Source organism: Acinonyx jubatus, chromosome B3 (assembly GCF_027475565.1).
Source record: "Acinonyx jubatus isolate Ajub_Pintada_27869175 chromosome B3, VMU_Ajub_asm_v1.0, whole genome shotgun sequence".
Classification (NCBI taxonomy): Eukaryota; Metazoa; Chordata; class Mammalia; order Carnivora; family Felidae; genus Acinonyx; species Acinonyx jubatus.
The window spans coordinates 75,845,033-75,867,197 of NC_069386.1; the positions used below are offsets into that span (position 1 = coordinate 75,845,033).

At 36.4% G+C, this 22,165-nt stretch overlaps 1 long non-coding RNA gene across 1 annotated transcript in view; it reads left to right on the top strand.

Moving 5' to 3' along the window:
* Positions 1–504: 504 nt before the first annotated feature.
* LOC128316009 (uncharacterized) overlaps positions 505–22,165 on the top strand; it is a 28,841-nt gene continuing 7,180 nt past the window's right edge. Inside the window, exons 1-2 of the long non-coding RNA XR_008299327.1 lie at positions 505–974; positions 9,846–9,954. This is a non-coding gene — a long non-coding RNA (uncharacterized LOC128316009). The remainder of the gene's footprint in view (positions 975–9,845; positions 9,955–22,165) is intronic.

Here is a 22,165-nt window from a genome sequence, read left to right on the forward strand (position 1 = left end):
TAAGCTGAAGACCCAGGAGAGCTAATGGTGTAGTTCCAGTCTAATGGCCCACAGACTTCAGACTCAGTACAGCTAATGTTTCAGTTTGAGTCCAAAGGCAGGAAATAACCTATGGCCCAGCTAGAAAGTAGGCAGGAGGATTCCCCCTTATTTGAGAGAGGGGCAGCCTTTTGTTTTATTCAGGCCTTCAACTAATTGGATGAGGCCCACTCACATTAGGAAAGGCTACCTGCTTTACTCAGGGTATTGATTTAAATGTTAATGCATCCAAAAACACTCTTACAGAAACCCCTGTAATAATGATTGGCCAAATACCTGGGCAACCTATGGCCTTGTCAAGCTAACGTATAAAATTAACCATCACAACAGGCATTTACTACATGTAGCTACATGTTACTACATGTAACTACTAGGCATTTCCCTTTTTGTTTGCTATTATTTTTTATTTTTACTTTTTGAGGAGAGCTATTAGTAATAGGTGAAATCCTTTGTGCTCCAGTTTTCAGATTGGTATCTGTTGCAGGCAGAATTCTGAAATGAGCTGCACTGAGTCATGCCTTCATATAACCACCTCCCACTGAGTATGAATTGAACCTGTGACTTGCTTCTAGCCAATAGAATTCTGCCAAGATAATTGGAAAGTCATCCCCTTGATAATGTTATAGTACATAATATTCTGCCTTAGCAGACTGGAGTAAGAGCTTCTGCTAGCTTTGAAGAAGTAAGCTGCATTGTTAGGAGAAAGCTAAGTGGCAAGGGGCCTCAAGGGCCGCTGGTTGCTGAGAGTGACACCTGGCTAATAGCCAGCAAGAAAGCAGCAACCACAATCCTACAACCACTAGAAATCACAATCTTCTGACAACCGTGTGAGCAGCCTGGCAAACAAGAATGCAACCTGTGAGATGGTGAGCGGAAGACACAGGTAAATCACTCCTAACCTTCGACCGATGAAAATTGTGAGATAATAAGTATATGTTGTTCTAAGCCTCTAAGTTTGTAATGATTTGCTAGGCAGCAGTAGATCAACCAATGCTCTATTCCTGCCACCAAATTCTTCTCTAAGCTTAACATGAAAAACTGTTGAGGTTGTCATATTTTGAAATGTGGACTGGCAGACTGCATTTAATTACAATTTAATAAGACAAATATAGAATGTCCAAACGTTGGAATGAGAGTTGAACCCTGTGCAGGAGCTGGGCTAAAAGAAATCCCAGACTGATAAGCAGTACATATCTGACTCAGACATTTAACATGGAACAAAAGCATGTTGGCAACAAGTGCACAGTGTATTCAAATATGGCAGATAAGAAAACAGACATATTTTGATATCTAAGCTGACTATATGTTGCGAAGTTTGTAAACTCATAGCATGGGATTGGCTTCCAGGCACAACATTCAAATATCTAACAGATGATAACTGCACAAAGTCAGGGTTCTATTCTAATGAATGCCAGCAGCCTTAGCAAGCAGGAACAGGATTTAGGTCCATTAATGATAGTTTCTTATGAGAAATGGGATAGAATATAATGAAGTCTAAGACTCCAGTGTCTGTGTTGTAGTTACTTTAATTTAGGTTTGGATCAGAGAGGTCTGTATTTCTCCCTAATCTGTGACAAAAGAGCTATCACTGACATCTAAACAACCAAGCCAAAGATCTTTGCATGTAAGTGCAGGTAGAGTTACAAATATATAGGCACATAAATAAAATGACCCTTTTGCTCCTTAGAGCAACCCATAGGTCTTACAAGGAGGAGAATTTCTCTGAGAGGCTCTAGCTCCCTGACTAGCACTGAGTATACCCATATTGTGTGTTGAGTGGGGAAAAGAGGGTTGCACTGAAAAACAGATTTGAGCCCAGGTCCATGTCTCTGATCAACAATATTCAGCAAACATCCATAGTAACAATCCAAACTACTCTCACAAGATGACTTAATGAAAAGTATCAGCAGTTAGTCACTTCTCACCCCATTCTAAATGGAATCAGTCCACACAATGTTTGGACTCTTTATAATTTTTTTCTCTAATTTTTCTAACAAACCCATGTATCTCTCTTTTATCTTATTCAGTGAGCAACCCCCGAGTTTCTTTGACACTGTTAAAAAAATTCTTTAATGTTTACTTATTTTTGAGAGAGAGGCAGAGACAGAGAGAGAGAGAAAGAGTGTGAGCGGGGGAGGGGCAGTGAGAGAAGGAGACACAGAATCCAAAACAGGCTCACGGCTCTGAGCTGTCAGCACAGAGCCCGACACAGGGCTTGAACTCACGAACCTTGAGATCATGACCTGAGCTGAAGTCAGCCACTCAAGTGACTGAGCCATCCAGGCGCCCCTCTTTGGCACTCTTAGGTGCACATTTATGTGACTCAAGTCATTATACAAAATAGTTATATAAGTTACTGAATGTTTTGCTGGGGACTCTTCAATATAAACTCATTTTCAAGTCATGTCTGAATACTGAGAGAGTACATCAACAATATAAGCATGCAGGCACATCCGGATGGAAAAAACAACCTAAGATTATTTTGTCACATGAGAACTCCCTGTTACAGGTCACTCTGGTCCTAGGGAAAGAACTGAACATTTCAAACGGCCACAGCTTAGAATGAAATGAATATAGAGTCTAATAATGAGGTGCCAAACAAGATTACTAAAGCTCAGCTCTCTGTGATGCCAGCATTTGCTAAGATTCTTATTTAGATTCAGATCAGATGTTACAAACTTGAGCATCATATTCCAGACTCCCCATCATCTGGACAAACTATGTTTCTAATATTAAATATGACTTTTCATTTTACTGTAGCATGCTCTATCCTTTTGGCCCTTATATGTGTTCTTTCTGTTCTTTTTGTCCAGAATGCCTTTTAAGTGATGTTGTTTGCTGGACATACCCCATTTTCCCTGAAGTTTTACATGGTACATTCTTGCCTAAAGACATGGTCAAAATATTTTTGTCCCCAAGTAAATGCATCCTAAATACTCTTCTCACTTTAAACTATTTCACTATCTTTGTTTATACCAAAAATCATCTTATAGTATTATTGCCAGCAAGATAGTTGACTAGATATCCCAGAAAAAACTCTCCTCCCAATGTGGACATCCGAAAAATGCTAAGTAAAATATAACCACAAACTTTGTGCTCTTAAGAAAGTAAGTGAAGGCTACAGGTAGTAGAAGTGATGAAGTAGACAACACGTTTGTTATTATGCTGAAACCACAGGTGCCTTAGGCTGTTTGCAGATCTTATTAACTTAGGATCTAGGGAAAATAACATCTTTCCTGAGATTTCACATGTGGAGATCTTTCTTCTTTCACTGGGGATTGAAATTTGTTATTTATATTACTTATATGGTCCAGGAAATTCTAAGTTGACACATTAATTTAAAAGTTGTTATTGCCTCGTGGTGCCTAGCAGAAAAGAATATAAATATTCTCTGAAGGGATTCAGCCTCAATTCAGGGCACATAGATTCCCACACGTAAAACCCTGCCAAAACTGAGCTCACAATACAAAATTTCCAAAAGTAGAAATAAACAAGCCCCAGAATTAAGAATTGGTAGAAATAACAAGAAGCAAAATGAAGAGCTCCAAAAACTACATACACTGAAAATTTGGAAATAGAGTAGAAGCTAAGTGTGCTTAAAAGATCTAAATAAAATAGCTGAGTAAATAAAAAGACATTTTGAAAACATTACTAAAATTATTCAAAAAGAAAAAAAAGCTGCATCCACACTTCATGTGTAGCAGAAAAATATTCCAACAGGAACAAAGGTTTCAATGTAAAATAAGACATGATGAAAGTATTAGAAGGAATCGTGGAAGATTTTATAGAGAAAAAAAGGCTGAAAAATTCCTCTATAGAAAATAGAAAATTTCTACATGGTAGCATACAACAACAACAACAACAAAATGAAAAGCAAAATAACAAAATGGGGGAAATTAAAACTCATATTACAGAAAGATTAACCTGTCCCCCCCCTATTAATAAAGAATGTCTATGGGATGCCTGGGTGGCTTAGTCAATTAAGTGATCAATTTCTGCTCAGGTCATGATCTTTTGGTTCCTGAGTTTGAGCCCGTTTTGGAAACTCTGTTCTTCTCTCTCTGTCCCTCCCCTACTCACTCTCTCTTTCTCAAAAAAAAAAAAAAAAAAAAAAAAAAAAGATTTAAAAATGCCTGCAAATTGAAAAGAAAAAAGACTAAAATTAAATATGAGTATAGGAAATGAGCATGTAATTGTCAGAAATGGAAGTACAAGGGAGCCTTGGTGGCTCAGTCGATTAAGCATCTGACTTCAGTTCAGGTCATGATCTCATGGTTGGTAGGTTCAAGCCCCTCATTGGGCTCTGGGCTGACAGCTCAGAGCCTGCAGCCTGCTTCAGATTCTGTGTCTCCCTCTCTCTCTGCCCCTCCCTCGCTCACACTCTGTCTCTCTCTCTCTCTCTCTCAAAAATAAATAAACATTAAAAATATTTAAAAAAAGAAATAGAAGTACAAATTCCTATCAAATAGGAAAAGGCATTCCTTTGGATCAATACATAGGCAATGCAAATTAAAACTAGGAAATATATCTTATATCAAAATATTAAAATTGTAGACATCTGTATGATACACCATACTATTTAGACTGTAGGATGATACACACACCCTATCACACATTGCAAATAGAACTGCAAATGGCTACGCAAAAGGCTGCATTCCTTAAAGAATGCAATTTGACAAACAAAAGCAAAAATGAACTATTGGGACTTCATCAAGATAAAAAACTTCTGCCCAGTGAAAGAAACAATCAACAAAACTAAAAGGCAACCAGTGGAATGGGAGAAGATATTTGGAAATGACATGTTTGATAAAGGGTTAATACCCAAAATTTATAAAGAAATTATCAAATTCAGCACTCAAAAAACAAATAATCCAGTTAAGAAATTGTCAGAAGACATGAATAGACATTTTTCCAGAGAAGGCATCCAGATGGCTAACAATCACATGCAAAGATGCTCAACATCGCTTACCATCAGGGAAATACAAATCAAAACCATGATGAGATACCAGTTCACACCTGTCATAATGGCAAAAATTAATAACACTGGAAACAACAGATGTTGGTAAGGATGTGGAGAAAGGGGAACTCTCTTACACTGATGGTGGGAATGCAACCTGGTATAGCCACTCTGGAAAACAGCATGGAGGTTCCTCAAAAAGTTAAAAATAGAACTGCTCTATGACCCAGCAATTACACTACTAGGTATTTACCCAAAGGATACAAAAATACTGACTTGAAGGGGCACATGCACCCCAATGTTTATGGCAGCATTATCAACAATAGTCAAAGTGTGGAAAGAGCTCAAATGTCCATTGACTGATGAATAGATAAAGAAGGTGTGTGTGTGTGTGTGTGTGTATACACACATATATATATGTGTGTGTGTATACATATATATATATATGTATACACATACACAATGGAATATTACTAAACTATCAAAAAGGATTAAATCTTGCCATTTGCAATGATGTGGATGGAGCAAAAATATATTATGCTAAGCAAAGTAAGTCAGGGAAAGACAAATACCATATGATTTCACCCATATGATTTCACCCATATGTGGATGAACATAGCAGGAGGAGAAAGAGAGAGAGTGAGGCAAACCATAAGAGAACTATAGAGAACAAACTGAGGTTTGCTGGAGGGGAGGTGGGTGGGGCTTGGCTAAATGCATGATGGACATTAAGAAAGGCACTTGGTGTGATGAGCATTGGATGTTGTACGTAAGTGATGAATCACTAAATTCTACTCCTGAAACGAATATTACATTGTATGCTAACTGGAATTTAAATAAAAACTTAAAAAACAAAACAAAATAATTCAATTTGGCAGATTTATATAACTTTGAAGTAGAAAATCTACATGAGCATTTATTTATCCATTAAGTTATTTTTGGAAAGATTTCTAGTGATAGTATGATATAAATAATCTAAATATCCAGTTATTAGATGGCTGAATAAATTAAGATATATCCATAAAATGGATTACTATGCATCTGTTAAAAATCACAATGAGGAAGCTCCCTGTGTACTGAAAGGATTACCACCTTAGTACATTACTAACTAAAAAAAAAAAAAAATATATATATATATATATATATATATATATATATATAGAGGAACAGTGACTGTGTATGCTACCATTTGTGATTAAAAAAAAGGGTGAGAACACACATTTAAATTGCTTCAATAGGTCTAAAAATCTCTGGGAGATAGCACTAGCAAAAAGATATTAACAGCAGGCAATAGGAATTGGGGGAACAGGATTCCATAGAGAGTTTTCATAATATATCTTTCTATCATTCAAGGTTATGTCAGGAAAGCAAATTCAAATAGATGCTTAAATTGAAGATATTTTTAATGAAGAGGTTTTACCTAAGTATTAGGCAAGGCTGAAGAAATTAACATGAGAAGTTGAGGCACAAAGAGATTAGTAACAGTGAGAAGCCATTATTACCTGCTATCCATGGAAAAGAGGAGGAAATGGATAGGATAGGATAGGATAGGATAGGGACTTTCTGATCAGATCTGTAATTGTAGTGGGACACAGCAACTGACAGAATCCCTGTGCCAAAGCAGAGGAAAGGAGGGGGGGATATTAATCTCTTTCTTACCTTCATCCCGATGATCTCCTATTCCTTTTATTGGACAAACTCAACCAGAAGCCAGATAGCAAGGAATGAAACAATGTCATCCATAAGCGTGAGACTCCTGAAGCCCAGAGCAGGAGAAAGAAGAGGAATCATGGTTTGTTACTACATGCAAGTTGAGATCAGAATTCGATACCATGTGGCATACAGATTGAGAAAATTAAAAGCCTGACGAAAGTCTTGTTAGTAAGACTTGGCTCAAAAGTGGTTCTTACACATGACTAGTGGGTATGTAAATTGATAGAACCTTTGGAAAGCAATTCAGCTAAAGTTGGAGATGTACATTCCTATAAACTAGTAATTCCATTCTGAAATAAATTACCCCAGGGAAAGTCACTCATCTGCACCTGAAAACATGCACAAGAATATTCACTACAGTTTTTCTGTAATAGTGTAAATAATGGCAAATCACTTGAATATTCATTAACAAGACAGGGGAAATCTATGCCTTATTCATGCAACAAAAGAGTGGGCTGCAGTGAAAATGAATGAACTGGAGCTGCATCTATCAAACACAAATACCACACAAAAAGATAAATTGCTGCTGATGTTATTTATATAAAATTTAGCTGCAGGCAAATTATATTATAGATCACTTAAAGATAATAATAAGGATAATACTATATTCAGGATGCAGGATAATTCTGAGTCATGACAGATGGGTATGAAAAAGATTCGGCTGTTTGAAAAATGGTTTTTTTTTCCCTTAAATTATGACGTGGCTATGCTGGTGCTCACTATATTTTGATCAGCTCTTAGGTGTAAATATAATATTTATATTTTATAATACAAATATTATATTATATTATATATTATATATTATATATTATATATTATATATATTAATTATATATTATATATTATATAATATAAATATTATATTATATTATAAATAAATTTAGGTGTAAATATATATATTTATATAATATAATATAATATAATAAAATATAACAATACGGTAAACAGGATCAAAGTGAATATATATATATATATATATATATATACATAATGAAAGGATACACGTGTTCTGTATTGAATTGTATTCCCCCCAAATTCATATGTTGAAGCCCTAATACTCGATATGACACTGTACTTGAAAGTAGGGCCTTTAATAAGTGAGAACTTAAGAGTGGGGCTCTAATCCAAGAAGGCTGGGATCCTTATAAGAACAGGAAGAGATACCAGCAGTGAGAGTACATGTAGAAAAGGCCATGTGAGGTCACAGACAGAAAGTGGCCATCTGAAAGCCAAGGAGAGAAGCAGCAGGAGAAACCAAACCTGCCAACATTTTGAACCTGGATTTCCAGCCTCCAGAAACATGATAAAAGAACAAATTCTGTTGTTTTAGCTACCCAGTCTATAGTAATTCGTTATAGTAGCCCTAGCAAATGAATACAACATGTAGTTTATTTCTTGGTACCCACAGTCGTTAGCTCTGAAAGTGTGATATGTCTCTGCCTTTCCATTGAATTTCCTTTCAGATGATCATTGGTGGAACTTCCTAATAGTAAAATTCAATGGTCCTTTCATTTCTTTCTGTCCTTCAGTGTACCTCTGAAAAAAATTACTACTATTTCTCCTTCTTTGGTATGGTTGCTTTTTAATATTTTTTTTGTCTTTATTTTGTTGTTTTGAGTTTTAGTGGTTCTCCTCTAAAAGTCTACATAATTTGTCCTTTCCCTCCACATTTGTTCGTCCTCTCTAAGATAATTTCTCTCAAGTCTATGTCTTGTCTCTTTTATGTCTCTCACTTTCCTCCATGGAGTATCATGCAAATAATTCCCTAAATCATATCTGAGAGCCTTTTCTCTTACTTCCCAAGGACAGAAACTAATTTCAGTTGCTTACTAATCACAGGTCATTTTATGATGCACTGACATATATTATCCCCTAGTATGTACATCTACTCTATGAATACTGTATTAATCACTTCTGTTACAGTAGCAATGACACATCATGAACAACGTAGATTTTTTAAAAAGGAAAAGTAATCTCAGCTATTAATGAGAAGACAAACACAGAGAGCTAACCACACATGGAAATGTGTTTAAACCCGTATCTTTCTGAATGTAGATTTTTGCTATTGATTATCAGTACCTGTTAATAATTTCCAGCTGCATATTCCATTAGCACCTCTAAAACACATATTTCTAAAACTGATTTTACCATTTTATCCTCATATCTGTTTTTCCTCTCATATTTCCACTGCCATCTTCTGAGTCATTCAAGCATGACAACTGTGTATTGTTTCTAATTCTCTTTCCTCTTCCTTGCTGTCCACATGCAGTAAGCTGCTTTCATCAGCCCCTTATATTCATTGCCATCTTCCTCTTCCTGTTATTATTTCTTTGTAAGGCTGTTGAAATTATATGTTAACTGGATCCTTCATTTTCAGTCCTCCTCTTCCAGTAGCTTAATTAGCACAGTAATCTTTGTAAAGCCTAAGTACAGTCTTACCAAGGCCCTGATGTAGAATTTCCCTTTCAGATCTAATACATTCCCAGTGCCCCAGGGAAAATTTCTTTTAAGGCCCTACCACAGTTTCTTTTTCTTTCTTTTTTAATTTTTTTTAGTTAATTAATCAATTAATTAATTAATTTTGCTTTATTTTAATTCCAGTAGTTAACATACAGTGTGCTCTTAGTTTCAAGTGTACAATACAGTGATTCAACAAATTATGTTGGGAAAACTAGACAACCTCCCACAGTTTCTTGCCTGTCTAACCAATCCATTGTGAGCCTATACATTCACTTTCATACCAGTTCCTGCTTTGTTTCCCTATGAGTTTTCCATTTGTTAGTGCCATTAGTGTCATGGCTAAAATGTCCTTGATTTATTGGGGCACCCTGGGTGGCTCAGTCAGTTGGGCGACCAACTTCCGCCCGGGTCATGATCTCACAGTTTGTGAGTTTGAGCCCCACGTCGGGCTCTGTGCTGACAGCTCAGAGCCTGGAGCCCTCTTCAGATTCTGTCTCCCTCTCTCTCTACTCCTCTCCTCATGCTCTGTGTCTCTCTGTCTCTCAGTAATAAATAAATGTTAAAAATTTTTTAAATGTCCTTGATTTATGATTTATTATAAAATATAGTTTAATTTCTGTCTTTAGTTCCTGTGTGTTAACATACTTTTGGCTTATTTCCAACCAGATACTTATAGCATGTCAGCAGTCATTGAAGGCTTCTTGCAACTTGTTTATCCAGTTGACTCTTTGAGGAAGACTTAGAAGTTGATTTTGGACTTCATTACATGTGGTCTGCAATACCAGGTACTTCATAAAACAGATATAATGAACTTTTAATATTTTTCCCATCTTTCCCTCTTATGTACATGACTCCCCAACTTTCTATAACATGGCACATGCATAAAACTGGGTTTGTGTTTAGGTGAACTAATATAAATGAATGCTACAGAGATAACAAGCTTAGGGCTCCTGCTTATACAGGCCAATTAGATGCACATTATGGCACACAAATAATTCATTCAAGGTACGTGCATCAGTTTCATACCTCACCAATTAGGAAGACTTTCCATTTATAATATTTGATTATTGAATACTATAGGAAATAATTTAAGAGAGAAGCCACATAATCTTTATATTTTGACCTTTTAAATATTTGTGACCCTGTGCCAGAATTATCACAGTTTGCCAAAATTAATTTCTCCTCAGCTCTTGAGAACGTACAAGAATGATGTCACTATCTACCTATTCAATCTATTGTCAAGGTGATTGTTCCCATATACCATTTTTTCTTCATTTGAAGATGCCAATGATTATGACACCCCATCTTTTTAATTATATCATGCTGACAAAACATAAGGAAACATTATATTAAGTGCATATATTGATTGTCTGATACTTCTCAACATCAGAAATGTTTAAATGAGTATGTGTGTTTTATAATCAATGATGTAGTGTTTGTTCATTTATTTAAAGGAGAATGGATGTATCATGTACTTCTTTGTTTGCAGATGACTTCTTCTCATGGGTAGAAGCTTTTAATTCTCTTCTTAGATGACAAACATAAAGGGGTGGTAACTGTGTCTGTTGACCTATCTCCATGTATTGGTTTTTTGAGCATTTTGTATGATTCATACATTCTTCTTGGAGTTATGTGAAAACTAAAGTAGGTCTCCAAGTGATTTTTAGGAGCCATGTATGAAACACCAAAGGATCCAGGACAGGTTAGGACTCCTTCCAAATCATACATGTGATTGTCCCTCCTTCACATTTGTGATTTTGAGTTGAAGAATGGTAGGTGCGGGGCGCCTGGGTGGCGCAGTCGGTTAAGCGTCCGACTTCAGCCAGGTCACGATCTCGCGGTCCGTGAGTTCGAGCCCGGCGTCAGGCTCTGGGCTGATGGCTCAGAGCCTGGAGCCTGTTTCCGATTCTGTCTCCCTCTCTCTCAGCCCTTCCCCCGTTCATGCTCTGTCTCTCTCTGTCCCAAAAATAAATAAACGTTGAAAAAAAAATTAAAAAAAAGAATGGTAGGTGCATGTGTATCTATTGGTACCAGCAATTAGTGCTTTAGTTGCGAAAGATAGGTTCATTATATGTACATTATCATACACAGTTTCAACACTCTCAATACTGTTAGTGGCAGAGTACTGATTTTTAAGTTTCCCCCTTCCCCAAGGGCTTGCTAAGGTTGCATCACTGAGAATTCCAGATGGAGGACTATTTTCTAGCTCATACATGGAAGCCCGCCAAAGAGGGAGAGGCTGTAATTTAAATTAATCTTCAACTGGGGGTAGGGAATACTTCAACAGTCCTCTGGAGGATTTGAAAAGCTTTGCCAACAGCAACAGTGAAACAAATCATTGTTTTGTACAGATAGCATGATGGCAGCATACTTAACTGAGGGGAAGTTAAAAACAACAATTGCTCAGATTACATCAGAACACGGCATTTCAAGAAGGTACTCCATTTTTTTTTCTGTCCCTTATTTTTTTCAAATATAGTAGTTCTCTACCTTACTCTCTACCTCTTCCCCATCCCAACCTGAATGATACACTGAGCTTAGAAAGAGATCTTTCCTAATACCTTTTCCCTAGCTTTACAAATAAGTTAAAATCTAGACTCTACAATTCCATAGCAAATATGTCATTGACATATTGTAATTGTCAAATGCACTTGATCCTGGCCTCAGTAATGGGTCTGGCTCTTAACCCAAGGTTAACAGAGGCAGTACCGAGTTCATGAAGATGTTTTTGAGAAGAGTCATAATACCCATCCCTCCTTGTTTTGTTCATTCATTTCCTTAGTGTGGGAGGTTAAGAATGTGTTTAGATTATATGAAAATGTTTCATACATTTTATCTGATCTTTTCCCTATTTATATCAATTTAAGTATATATTTAACTCTTATGTTGAATTTCTTGTTGCTCATTTGCCAACCTGGACTCTGAATTCCTCAGAAAGCCAATCCACATGAAAGTTTTGTGAATTCCAATAGTCCTGTAAGACATCTGTGCGATTGCTACACTTGGGAACACAACATCACATTCAGTTCTGTGGAAGTGAAAACCTACATTCCAATTATACAAAGTCTCCTTTGTTTAAATGATGTCATGAAACTATATCCATATATATTTCTGATAGAACCATTTGGACTTCAAAATGGAAAAACTGTTAGTGACCTCAAGATAAGAAATTCAGTTCTCTTGCCCAAGGTTATTAGCAGATCAATATGGTTCAGCTTTCTGGGCTTCTAATCAAGTGCTTTGCTTATGTTAGCCTTGATTTGTAACACATTTAATGTTTTTCAGGTGCCCCAATTATAATTTATCAGTTTTGAAAAACATTCATCCCAAATTAGTGAAAGCTTAATCAATATATTCAAAGTACACCAGTGACCAGAATCAATTCTGAATCTTAGCAAATTAACAACAGTTTTCAAAACTGGACTTTGGCCTTTTATCTATTTCAAATTCATTTTTGTGTATGGTGTAAGAAAGTGGTCTAGTTTTGTTCTTCTGCATGTTGCTGTCCAGTTTTCCCAGCACCATTTGTTGAAAAACTGTCTTTTTTTCCACTGGATATTCTTTCTTGTTCTGTCAATTAGTTGATTAGCTGACCATATAGTTGGGGGTCCATTTCTAGGTTTTCTATTCTGTTACACTGATCTATATGTCTGTTTTTGTGCCAGTACCTCTGTTCCTCTCCCCGGCTCACACACACACACACACGCATGCGCACACACTCTCTCTCAAATAAAAATAAAAGAAAATGAAGTAAAAAAAAAAGATAAAACAGAACTTGACACAATTGGCATTTGTAAAATATTTTATTTCCATTTATTCAAGTATTAATTGAACACTTCCATGGGAAGAACATTATGTTAGTTTGCCACACGCGGAGATTAAAAATACATAGTTCTTGTATCTATGGAGGTCATACTGGAGTGGAGGAGACAGAAGAAAACAAATCAATTTTAAGGGATATATACAGTACCAATGGCTTTGATACTTTAGATATATCCACTCTGGTCTTTTGTTAACTCCTCCCAACAGGGTAAGTTGTCTCCAGGGCCCAGATGTCATAGTGTCCACTCTGGATATTCTGGAATAATATTAGCTTTCCAAATGGCTAAGGGCCCATGTGAACTTCGTCTAGATGATTGTTTTCTAGAAGATTGTCCTACTACTATGTATTCCCCCTCTGCCTGAAAGGTGCGTAAGGGATGGGTTTTTGTAGAAAGTGACTCAATTTTGGAAGCAATATCTGCATAAGCACCCTGGGAGGGAAGGAGGTAGGATAGAGATAGGGTAGAAAGCTAAAGAACATGGAATCTGAGCAGGGTAACTCCCTTTGTATTCTTGCCCTGGATAACAAATGTTTGGGGCAAGTCTACATACCTACCTATGTACAACTAACATACAGATATTTTCTGGGTGTTATGGGAGTACAGAAGAGAGTTACCAAGTAAAAGCTGATGAAGATATATTTGGAAAAAAAGATGACATTATATCTGAGTTTTAAAAGACTATTAATAGTTATATGAGCAAAGTAATGAAGTTCTTAGAAGGTACTGCATGTGAAAATGCAGGGAAATCCATATTTATCTGTGTGGTATGATATTCATAAGGACCTGTGTAAGGAATTTATGGATGGCACAGTGTTTGGTACATATTAATGGATATAAGGATTTTCACCTTTCTTTGGTATCAGCATTGTGCTAAAATATTCCCCTTCCTTCCATCTGTGGCCTCACAAGTTTTCTCACACTACTCAGTTGATGATTTCCTAGGAATTAAAAATATTCAGTAATTCAGAATACTTAACAACCATTATAAGTCAGATACTACATTCCTCTGAGTCTTTCCTCTGGAGATGGGCTGGTTCTTTCATTTAATATAAGTGTAAATAGAAGAGTACCTCCAAGGAGTGAGTAGTCTGCATGTTCTCCATCTAATAGAGTTTCAACTCATGAAGATTTAAATAAATATTAGTGGTATACAGTTAAAGGTGGTGGATTGGTCACACACATGATCTTCCATTCCCTCTTGAAATATCAATAAACTTATAATAAAGGAATGTATTTAAAAAAAAGACTTAAGCCAAAGAAGGCAAAGATGATAGAACATAATACTGCAATGTTAAGAAAAGTGGGAACCAGATGTATACATGGTATGATGGCTAATTTAATGTGTCAGCTTGGCTGGGCCATGGGATGCCCAGTTATCTGATCAATCATTATTTCTGAGTGTGTCTGTGAGGGCTCCTTTAGAATAAATTAGCATTTGAATTGGTGAACTGAGTAAAGCAGACTGCCCTTTCCAATGTGGGTGAGCATCATCCAGTCTGCTGAGGACCTGAACAAAAAGGTGAAGGAAAGGAGAATTCCCTATGATTGCTTGAGCTGGGACACTGGTCTTCTGCTTGGACTGAGACTTATGCCATCTACACTCCTAGTTGTCAAGCCTTTGAACTCAGACTGTAACTATACCACTGGCTTTCCTGGGTTTCCAGCTTGCAGATGGCAGATCATGGCACTTTTCAGCCTCTGTAAAAGTATGAGCCAATTCCTTATAATCGGTCTCTCTCTCTCTCTCTCTTTCTCTGTCTCTCTCATTCTGTTTCTCTGGAGAACTCTGACTAATGCACATGAAAAAGGCCTTTAGAAACCTAAGAAAGATAATTTCTACCTGACAGTGAGCAAAGATGATTTAAAAAATCTGTTATACTATGGAACACTTAAAAGGGACATCAAGTGCCTTTTGAAGTGGGCAAAAATGTGAAATCAAAATTGAAGAGACCGTTGCAAGTTTCATATTTAAACCTGGACCTCCTTTATCTGTTGTGAGGCAGTACTCGGCTGTCAACAGCATTTACATATTCATGAATGGTATATAGGGAACATTGATGTAGCCCAAATGACAATCACAGTATCACTGTATTGGGAGAATGAGGGTTTTAGTAAGTGTGTATGAGTGTGGGCTAGGGGTGGTGAGCGGGAGGTGGCAATGTACAAAGGGGACGTCTAGATCCTCATCTTCCGTGGAGGGATGTCAACAGAGAATGCCTAGAGCCAACAATTTAAAAATAGTAATGAAAGAATTTAGTTAGATATATGGAGCTATGTATCAAAAGAATAAATTACAAGAGATGAAAGTGTTTGCCTCTGGGGAATGGTAAATTGAAGTGGGGATTAAGACACTGCTAATTTTTGCCAAAAGTCCTACAGTATTATTTGAGCCTTTAAACTACATGCAACTATTAGCTAGAAATACAAACGAAATCAAAAGAAATAGCATCAAGTTCCCATAAATTTGACATTCTCCCAGAGGAGTACCTGTAGTGCTGATAGCCCGTGTTGCATTTTAATTCTAGACTTGTATCCTTAATAATCAACTGAGCTAAAGGTACATTTTTGCCCATATGTGAACCTTCCTGGTTTCTCCACCTGCCTGTAAAATAAACACAATTTTGTGCAGTCTTATATTCCTTGCATGAATGTTCTGAGAATACTTGACATACCACAGGATAGAAATATAATCTATTTAGATCAACTGTAAGTAATTTAAATGTTACATATCATTCGATCAATGTTGAGAGGAGAACTAAATGAGACCCTTGGAAGTTAATGACTTGCCGGAGGAATTTCTACTGGCAAATAATCATAATGATAGGAAAATCTTTTAGTACTGTCATATGCTTAGCAGAGACGTCCAATTACAATTTTTTTAATTCTCTTACACCAAATAAAAATAGGGGCTTAGTTAAATTTTAATTCAGATTGCTTTCACAGAAAGTTGAAGAGGTTATCTCTCCAGAAATATCCTGGACTATTTCATAAACATATCATACTGCATGATGGTTCCATTAATCTAATTTGAAAATGTCAGCATGAAAAATCTTTGATTCATAGAGTATTTTAAAAATATATCTCTGGTGTTTGTTTTGTTTTGTTTTGTTTTGACATGTCATTTCCTAATATTCTGTCAGCACTTAGTCTAGATGACTGCAGTCGGCAGAGCCAACTAGTCAAATCATCCTTGATCTTCTTACATACATGCTGCAGAACATTTTCTTTATCATCAGCTCCAAAAAATGCTATTTATCAAGGCCCTCAGGCAAAACCTCCCTAGGGTAGAGTGAGGCCCAGAATCAACTTTAAGAGTACAGGGGAAATCTAGTTGAAATAAATCCTAAGGAGACATTCAAGGGAATAAATCAATCACAATATGGCTTATGTATAAAAATGGGAAACATAAGGGCTCCAGGAGTTCCTTTGTATACCTCAGGTCTTTAACTCATTGCAGAGGGAAATTAAAGTATCTCTGAGCCCTTTACTTCTTCCTATATGTATCGGTTATTGGCAAGAATGGTTACTTAACCATATAATTTCTTCTTTTTAAATTTTTTTAAATGTTTATTTATTTTTGACAGAGAGAGAGACAGAGCATGAAAGGGGAGGGGCAGAGAGAGAGGGAGACACAGAATCCGAAGCAGGCTCCAGGCTCTGAGTTGTCAGCACAGAGCCCAAAGCCGGGCTCGAACTCACAGATCGCGAGATCATGACCTGAGCTGAAGTTGGACGCTCAACCGACTGAGCCACCCAGGCGCCCCATTAACCATATAATTTCTTCTTGCCAAAACATTACATTACGATAAATCTTCAGTACCTCTATGAGATGATTCAATATAGGTTTTTGGGGGTAAGAAGTATTAAGTAATCAGTACTTATCATAAGAAATAAAGATCAGCTTAGATAAAGGTCTCCTTTCTGTAAAGGATCAAGCAGTAAATATTTTCAGCTTTGCAGACCATATAATCTTTGACAACTTCCACTCTTCCATACAGTATGAAAGCAGCCAGAAATTATACACAAATGAATGGTCATGGCTATATTCCAGTAAACCTTTATCTACAAAACAGGCACCAAATAGAATTTGGCTCATGAACCATCAGATGCTAACCCCCTGGATTAGGTGATATTAGAGTCAAGAAATCAAGGGTGACTACTAAATCCTGCCATAAATATCATATCCACTACTTCTCAAGAAGTACCCTAGAAGAATATACACAGTAGTAGTGGTCGTGTGGGGAATCAAATACCCTATAGGTTTTTGATTTTTAGGAAGATAGAAGTTGAGCAATTGCCAATGCAGAGCCATGGATCTATCTGATTGAATCACGTAAATAAGCCTATAGGCTTAAATGAGAGTTTCTTTTTTTATCTACGCTGAAAGAATCTGACTCTTTGGATATTATTGATTTACTCCCAGTCTCATGCCACAAGAAATAGAAACAGTGGCAATCATTCAGAGATAAAGAATGCTGTCATGGCTCCTGAAGACAGGTGGGCACCCACTAAACCACCATACTGAATGGAGTAGGGATGGGTGGAATGGAGCAGCTCCAACTACAGAACTGGAGACAGTGTACTTTACTGAGACAGCTACATGCCCAGAGAAAGTATGAAAGAGATCACCCATAAATTAGTATGAATTTGTTTTTTAGACAATGGTGTTCATAATTAGTAGTGAATGTAGACCATTTATTTGCTGATTATTCAGATTATTAGTTCTTTTTCTCTATGGGGAATGCAAGAAGTAGAATAAAGAGAACTAAAATTCCTGAGAAAGAGAGAGAGAATATATGAGGTAAAAACAAGTGATCTTTAAAGCAGTTTCTAACAATTGATAGTGCCTCAATAAATGTTACTTTTAATTCCCCCTGAAATCTAGTGTTGACCTCTGTACAAATTGCTAGACTGTTAGTTAGGCATGAGCAAGGAGGGATAAAGCAGGTGCTGGCCACACCCTCAGTGCCATCCCCAAGTGTTAACAGCCACACCTTCAGAGCCACCTCTAAGGGCTAATGAAACTAGAAAGGCCTAGCCTCAGAGCTGGCTCAAAAGCCACAAGGGGACTTGTAAGAGCTGAGCATGTGCACAAAGGGTGAAACTTGTCCTTAACTACCTTTAAGGTCACAACAAAAGCTCTTTAGACATTCATAAATATACAATACATAAAAAAAATACAGTTATAATAGAATGCATCATGGGAGAGTGCATGCGCAGAGACCAAAAGGTTATATAACCACCAGTGGTCAATCAAAAGTGTCAATCAAAGCCAAATTTACCTGTACCCAAAGCAGCCTTAAAAGGACGCAGCTAGAGGTTCTTGGGGCCATTGCCACTCTTGTTCTGGCAGAGCAGAGGCCTGCGTTCACTCTTGAAAGTGTACTATACTTATCTACTTAATAAACTCTGTCTCCGCATTCTGGTCTCAGGTCTCCAATTCTTTGGTGCATCTGGGCCAAGAACAAAGCAACCCCGTAACACAAATTAGCTGCACATATGGCAAATTTATAAACATTTTTAGGACCTACTTTTATTATCAGAAACGTGATAATATCAAATCAACCGTACCCAAAGCTTGTTTCTTATTTCACCTCTATTTTAAATGTTGCAGAAAAGCCTGGCATGATTTCCTCTTGATTGAGGGAAATCAGCCTAGTATACATTTTCATTGCTCCATCTACCACAATACCATATACATTTCCTTTATTATCACACAGTTATTACAGTGTTGTTTTGTATTCATTTATGTAGTTTCTTGATTAACCTCTTTCTCTTCACTAAACCATAGGTCTATTAGGGGAGATACCTTATTCATTTCCTAGCACAGATTTTGGAACTCTTTTCTAGTAGCAATTCTAAGGAATATGCACTCAGATTTAAAAAAAAAAAGAGAGAAAGAAAGAAAGGAAGAAAAGAAGAAGAAGAAACTTATTCTATGATTCTGAAAGATCCTCAACATTATTCATTCATGTATTTGTTCATTTTTATATTCATTCATCATGAATCCACTCCCAACGTATGACCATGCATTGTGCTAGGTCATTGTGTGAATGTCCGACTTTGACTCAGGTCATGATCTCACAGTTTGTGGGTTTGAGCCCCACATCTGGCTTGCTGCTGTCATCTCAGAGACCGCTTAGGATCCTCTGTCCCCGTCTCTCTGTTACCCTCTCCTGCTCACGTGATCACTCTATCTCAAAAATAAATAAACATTAAAAAAAACTATAAAAAATAAAATTAATGTATCTGACTTCATTTGGGAGTGATCTCAGTAGGCTTTAAATAGGCAGATTACTCACACACACATGCACATGCACATAGCCCACAAGGCATTGTCTGATAAGTGCACATTCAATAATAACTGTAGTTAAAAAAAAAATCAATGTCCAGAAGTGGTCCAAGTTTAGACTTGAGCCATGATTTGTCCAGATCATGACAAAGACTTAGGCTTTGGATATTATCTCAGTAATGACTTTAAAGGGAACCTAGGTTAGATCAGTCTGTCTGTCTGTCCGTCTTTCTCTCTATGTATACGTACACATGCACACATGCACCACATTTATCACAACTCAGCCATGAAGTCTAATGTACTATAACTAAAATATTTTTTCAGATAATTTGGAATTTTACTGATATAAAATACTTGTCCTCAGATATAATTTCTAATTCCCTATTTTACAAACTTTATGTATGAGAACTGATCACCCACATTGTCTTCTTTCTGAATTTTAATAAGGGATTATTTAAGACACAAGTATCCTCCTTTTTCTCCTTTAGTTTGTTTTTTTGCAAGGATAATTAAAGTAAATGGGGCATAATAAAGAAAGAATATTAGCTTCCAAACAAGAGTTTCTAAAATGAAAAAAATATATATATCTCAGTACATTGGACTTGTAGAAAAGAAGGCCAGTTTAAATGGAAAACTATTTCAAATGTATATACTTTAGTTATTCTAACTACATTCAGTAACAAAAATTGGATGTCAGGACTACATATTGGAAATTGCTTTTAGGAACAGATAAGAATGATTTATAAGTAGACAGATTGGTAAGAAAATTTGAAATATGAAAGCATGTTTAAAAACAGTTATCTAAATAACAGACTATTTAGATCTAATAGTCTATCTACAATTTTCTTTTTTTACTATCAATGCTTTCCATGGAGAAATTTTTCTTCATAATTAATAAAAAGGTCAGAGTCAAATAAGACATTTCTTTGATCATGTGAAGTTACAAAGGTTTATAAAGTTATAAAGGTTTCCTCTTTGTATTATAAATTTTTGGTATTCCTTTAGAAGTATCACCATCTCTAGTATGTCCAAAAATAAAAATGAGCAGTTTTAATGCATACACAACTTCCACCAACTAGAATAACAAAAACTCAACAATGTTTAGCAATTTTCTTGTTTTGTTTAACTCTGCTCCAAACATGATTATTATTTAATTGCAAAAAGGGTCAGATGATTTTTTTTTCCCTTTGAAACAAGTGGTGAGTCATTGAATGGGAAATGCAATTTTACTCTTATTTTAAGGGAGCCCTTTGTGAGCTTTAAAAACAAACCTTGGGGAGAGGAAGAGACCCTTGGGTGCTGAGCTGTCAATCCAGAGATCATAGTAACACATGTTTTTGGAATACTGCTGGCTCAGAGATGTTATAATGTGTAAGAAGTAAACACCCCCCACTCATTCTGGTAGTTTTATTGCTTCTGGCGTGTTATGATTAGAGATGTGTGTGGCTTTAAAACTGAAAAGATTGAATTGCTTAACACGCTATGTATTGGAAATCCTGGGCCAAATGGAAGCTTAATCAGCATTTTTCTTCCTTCTAAATGTAAATGGTATGATGTAGTGTCCTGTAAATGATGCTGTTTATCATATACTGTCAGATGATGCTGCTGAAAGATGCATTTCCATTTGTTTCCTTACTTGAGTTTGATTTGTAAAATCAGATTTAAACAGCGGATGAAATTGAATCTAAATTTCAAGGACAGACAACCTAATAATATTAGCATAACTGGGACTAAGTCTAGAAATAGTTATTCTAATTCCAGCCTTTAGGATTTGAAAGAACAATGTGTCTTTATTTTTACTTTAAAGTAATTAGCCCAAATGTAATGAATTTTATGGTAATTATAGTCATTAGCAATGGAAACTTAATCTCAGCCAAAGGATTCACGTGCACACTACAATTTGTATACTGAGCTACAAAAGATCTCTTTTTTCTTACACGTCTATAGTACCACAATATAAAAAATATGATGGAGAAATTGCTTTATAAGTATTTTCATACTTATATTTTATAGCGATTTATAAGTAATTTTATAATTATTGCAGTTATTTTAATGTGATTTTTCAGTGGCTGGGGGAGAACATCACTATTTACATATGCAAATCTTTCTGGCAGATATTCATGTGCTCAAAAAATTTAGAAAACCTTAATTTACCTTGTCCATGTTCTCAGCTGATTATACCCAGTCTAAAATCAGTGTGAACCACATATGCATGTCAAAAGCCTTCATTATTATCTTTGTTAGAAAAATGTATTTCAAGACTGCCAATTTTAGAAATTAGGACAATACCATTTTAGTTCCATGCATCAGGAGCAATATACTTTAGTGTCTGCAATTCACAAATACTTAAACAGAATTTATTTTTCCATTACGCTTGTATGGAAACTTTTGAATGTTTCCTAACAAACTGCAATTATCTTAAAGAGTTGCTCAAACCAGACTGGAGTCCGCAGGCAAGAAGATGAGGGATTATGAGTTTGTAAATGTCCACTTGACTCCAAGTGAAGGTAAAGTAGAAAACCTACAAAAGGGTGGTTGCTTTCGTTAAAAATTGCTGCCTTAAAACACCCAAAGTGTTTCCCAGGTTTGTACTACTTATTCTTTGTGGAGTTAGTTTACAGAAGCACTTAAAACTGCCAATTCTAAGCTGGAGAAGTGAAGCTGGTGGGAGGAACCTGGTTCACCTGGCTCATTGGGAAGCTTGATGAAGTCAGTCAACATCCGGACTGGGAGTGGGTTCAACCACTGTCCAGGAATTCTGGGCTTAGCATCACTTTATACAATGCCCTATCCAGCCCTGCTCCATGAAATCCTTAGCCATAGTCTGAAGTGGAATACATCATTGCTGAATGGGTTGGGTGGGGGCTCCTTGGTAAAAAT